Below are 4,927 nucleotides of genomic sequence, written 5' to 3'. Positions count from 1 at the left end.
AGCGAATTCATTTTCTCTGTGCCCTCTGATAAACTGAAATTTCTGAAAGACCCTGAACATGTAAAAATAGATGTAATGGAGAGTCTCTCTGTGGAGGACTTGTTGAGGGATATGTTGAGTTCCTGCTCCAACAGGAACTTGGGCACCATGTGGCCCCTTGTAATTTATGGACAATAGATCCCTAGGATTCTTTGGAATCATAACTATTTTACATCAGTGACATAGTTTCTACTTCTGATTACATATCCATGCTTCTTTTAGAAGAATTAAATTTTGTTTGCTTAACTTTTTGAATATTAAAATTTATGTAATTTATTCTATATTTAGCATTTCATATCTTTAAATCACAGTCTGCTGTGAATGAGAAGCTCTAAAAGTAGAGTGTTGTAAAGGTCTGCAGCAGGTTTGCAATTGGCTGATGGGGTGTGGCCTGAAGAAGATTCATCAGGTGGAGAAGAAATTACTTTTTTCTTCTTCTTAAAAATATAATTTAGATGGTTGCCAAGAGCCAGGGGAAGGGAGTAATGGACTGTAAGTGTTTTAATGGAGACAAAGTTTCAGTTTGAGAAGATGAAAAAGTTCTTGAGATGGAAGGTGGTGATGTTTGCACAACAATGTGAATGTTAATGTCCAGAACTGTACACTTAAAAGTGGCTAAAATGCTAAACTTTTTGTTATGTATATCTTACCACAATAAAAAATACACAGTAGTCTTCGCGTCGCAGCAGCCGCAGCATCAGCCGCTCAGTCTCGGGCTCGCCTGCCCAGCACCTTCTCCCGGGCCGCGGCGGGAAGAGAAGGAGCCCGGGAGCCTCCGCTCGGACGCTCCAGACAGTCTGCTCGACTCGCCCGCCTCGGCGAGGCTCGCGGGTGGGTTGGGCGCGCCAGGGGCCGCGGCGGCGGCGGCGGCGGCGGCGGCCGGCATGTATCAGAGCCCGCGGCGGCTCTGCTCCGCCCTGCTGCAGAGGGACGCGCCCGGCCTGCGCCGCCCCCCCCGGCCCGCCGCCGCGCCGCCGCTCGCCCGCGCCCGCCGCCGCCCCGCGCCTTGCTTCCCCCCGGCTCCTGGCGGCGGCCTCGGCGGCCCGCGGCGTCGCGAGGTTGTGCTCCCGAACGGCACGAGCAGGCTCTACAGCGCTCTCACCAAGACCCTCGACGGCAGCCCCGCCGCCCGGCACCCGGAGTATCTGGTGGCGCCCGACCCGGAACAGCTGGAGCCCATTGACCCTAAAGAGCTCCTTGAGGAGTGCAGGGCCGTCCTGCACACCCGGCCTCCCCGCTTCCAGAGGGGTTTCGTGGATCTGAGGGCCGACGGCCCCAGTAGTAGCCACGCGCCTATCCGGGTCATGCAGTGGAACATCCTCGCCCAAGCTCTTGGAGAAGGCAAAGACAACTTTGTACAGTGCCCTCTTGAAGCACTCAAGTGGGAAGAGAGGAAATGTCTCATCCTGGAAGAAATCCTAGCCTACCAGCCCGACATACTATGCCTGCAAGAGGTGGACCACTACTTTGACACCTTCCGCCCCCTCCTCGGTAGACTGGGCTATCAGGGCACGTTTTTCCCCAAGCCCTGGTCACCTTGTCTGGACATGGAACACAACAACGGACCAGATGGCTGTGCCTTGTTTTTTCTCCAAAACCGATTCAAGCTCGTCAACAGTGCCAACATCAGGCTGACGGCCATGACGTTGAAAACCAACCAGGTGGCCATTGCCCAGACCCTAGAGTGCAAGGAGTCCAGCCGGCAGTTCTGCATCGCCATCACCCACCTGAAGGCTCGCACGGGCTGGGAGCGATTTCGATCAGCTCAAGGCTGTGACCTTCTCCAGAACCTGCAGAACATCACCCAGGGAGCCAAGATTCCCCTTATCGTTTGTGGGGACTTCAACGCAGAGCCGACAGAGGAGGTCTACAGACACTTCGCGTCCTCCAGCCTCAACCTGAACAGCGCCTACAAGCTGCTGAGCGCGGACGGGCAGTCGGAACCTCCGTACACGACCTCGAAGATCCGGACCTCGGGCGAGAGCCGGCACACTCTGGATTATATCTGGTATTCCAAGCATGCGCTCAGCGTGAGGTCAGCCCTGGCTCTGCTCACCGAGGAACAGATTGGACCCAACCGACTACCGTCCTTCAATTACCCTTCAGACCACCTGTCCCTAGTGTGTGACTTTAGCTTTAACGAGGAACCTTGATGGACATTTATATAAATGCTTGTCTGTGTCTCTTTAGTCACAAGTCTTAACCAGGGACGTTTCAGGAAGCTGAAATAAGATAAGAGGTTGACTGAGGAAGGCTCCCCAGTTCCTCTCACTTCACCTTCCATGTTTCCAGCATGCCCTTGGGGAAGGAGCCCCATTTGCTCACAAACCTTTTCCATTAAAACCTACAGCGAAAAAGGTGTTTGCACTCCAGTTTCGGTTTGTATTGTTTTCTTTCCCTTAGCATTAATAATTACATTTTGATCATTTAAGGGCATTATCCTTGGCTTTGTTTGGAAGCTTTTTTAGTTTGAGGATCCTGTATTAAAATAGAGTTGCTCGAGTCCCCTGTAATTAACAAGTATGCAGGAACAATTTCTCTAGACAACATTTCAAGTTATTTATTTGTGGTTTTTTAAAAATATCAACAAGTTATGCATGGCAATATTTATTTTTTTTATATCTTTGTGTAAAATTAAGTAAATAAATTATAGCATTATGAACATTTAAAAACCATGCAAAACATAAGTTATAGAGTAATTTGTAGTCATCTTCTTAAAGCGTTAAAGATGTTCTTACTTGGGGTCTAATAAAATAGTAGTGTACAAAGGAACTGTTTAGGCTGGAGGGGTTTTTGTTTGCTATTTAAGTGGAAATATCAGTTCTCCTTGATACATTCTTCACAAATCCTTGCTGTGCCTCCGTGTCCCCCATTATTATGTTTCTTGAAGAAATTCCATTTCTGGTTTTCCATCGGAATGCTATCGGTGTACATTTGCGGTCACTCAAAAGTGTCATTATATGTATTGAATATGCTTTGCACAATAGGTTGTTTAGGAGCTGATATGTGGCAGTGGCTAAGTCAGTGGGACCTTCTTTTCAGAGATGGGAAACTATTTCTAGCCTGTTAATGAGGCTGTCCTTGAGATTTACTAAAATAGCCAGGTGACTGGTTTAAAACAACTAGAAAGCAGAATATAGAGTTAGAAAGATAACCTGGAATTCTCTTCCCTCAGAAATAAAAGTGGTAAAGATAACAGGTGAAACCCCTTCCTAACAAAAAATCCCCAAAAATATAGCCCATTGGTAATAAATGGATAGATATTTTACCCCTGAGTTGTAAATATTTAAGATCAATAAATAAATGGTCTTTTAAAGCTAAAAAAAAAAAAAAATACACAGTGTATCTTCCATTTAATTTAGGCTAAGAATGTTGTATAACTTAAGAAATTTTTTTTCTTAATTGTCAGAGTAAGAAGAAAATTGTCAGCTAAAAAGCCGTTATGTCTTAGCACATAGCTTATCTATAAAAGTAACAGGCAACAAAATGATAATATTCGTTGTGTAACAAACTGCCCTCATTTGAATTTCCTTAGAACTCTGTAACTTACTATAACTTAATAGATTGTGGTCTACTTAATTTCTTTTTTCTTTTTTTTTTTTTAACTTTTTTTTTTTTTTTTTTTTTTTTTTACTTAATTTCTTATCCCTGGAGCTTTTATTAGTTAGTCAATAAATGTTGATGCAAATTGAATCAAGAAAAACTAGTTAGTTGTCTAATACTAGATAAAAGAACAAAGTGGGAAGGGCTATGTGAGTGTTTTTAGGGCTGGCTGACCTAAGGTTTCCAAACAAGTAATTGCCATGTGTATGATCCGAAGCAGATATTAATGTTGTGCTTATTCTAAGAACACCAAGTCCAAAGCAGGGTTAAGGTCAATATTGCTTAAGTGAGTTAAAGCTTAATGAAACATCTACTTACATAGAGAACTTTTGTTCAAAACTAAATATTATTTTTCAAAATTAGTTAACTAATAGTTAATGCCTACTTATTCTTCATTGTATTAATTAAGGTTCATATTTTCGCCCCGCTCCAATCCCATTTGATTGAGCAACTCTAACAATTCTTGTTTTTAGTTAAGCAGGTTGGAGAGGAATCATATGTAAGCATCACCCTCTGCTGATTTCTTTAAAGGTCAGGCACCCTTGGGGAAGTAGGGTCAAGAATATAGTGGCATTATTAACCCTAGATCATGCAGGTGAGGACAGAAGTGGACCCCTCAATCCTATCCATCCTATCACACAATAAACATGGGTAAAGTGGCCTGCCTTACACTCCTGCTGAGCTTGCATCCCTCCCTGTGTCCCCAGCACTTCATGGTGCCTGGGGCCGAGCACGTTGGTAAATGTTTGCTGAATTAAAACGAATGAGTGGAATCTACGTTCTGGCAGGATGCCTTCCTTAGCTCCCTGCTCTGTGCTTCTCTGTAGCCCTTGGTCTCAACTTAGTGATCCTTGAAGCTCCAGTGGAGGTGTTTCTCCTCTCTTACATTTTGAGCTCCTTTAGGAAAAGGGCTCATCCTCACATCTTCTGCGTGCACCACCATGGGTTAAGTGAATTCATCTCCTAATCTGGGCCCGACTGTACACAACTGGCATTGACAGCAGTAAATCACACTAGTTGATGATTCTGACATTATACTCACAGTTTCTTTAAAAAGATTGGGCTGGTTTGGCTGCTTTCCAGACCTCTCACAAAATGTCAGCTGCTCTTAAAAATCAACCATACACCTTACCAGAGGTTCTACCCCTTCTTCACGTGGTTGTTTTAGATATGAATTGCTGATGTTAACTTGAGAATGAATTTAAGATTTTAAAAAATGTCCTTGAGATATATACTCTTCATTAGTGAAAGTAATATGTTTATTCATGGTGCCATTTACTTAATT

The 4,927-nt window shown here is 44.3% G+C and overlaps 1 pseudogene; it reads left to right on the top strand.

Annotated features, from left to right (window-relative positions):
* The first annotated feature begins 908 nt into the window (after window positions 1-908).
* LOC132366912 (nocturnin-like) lies at window positions 909-3,261 on the top strand (annotated as a pseudogene).
* The last annotated feature ends 1,666 nt before the right edge of the window (window positions 3,262-4,927 follow it).

This window comes from Balaenoptera ricei, chromosome 6, assembly GCF_028023285.1.
Source record: "Balaenoptera ricei isolate mBalRic1 chromosome 6, mBalRic1.hap2, whole genome shotgun sequence".
Classification (NCBI taxonomy): domain Eukaryota; kingdom Metazoa; phylum Chordata; class Mammalia; order Artiodactyla; family Balaenopteridae; genus Balaenoptera; species Balaenoptera ricei.
This window is presented reverse-complemented; position numbering and strand designations above follow the sequence as displayed.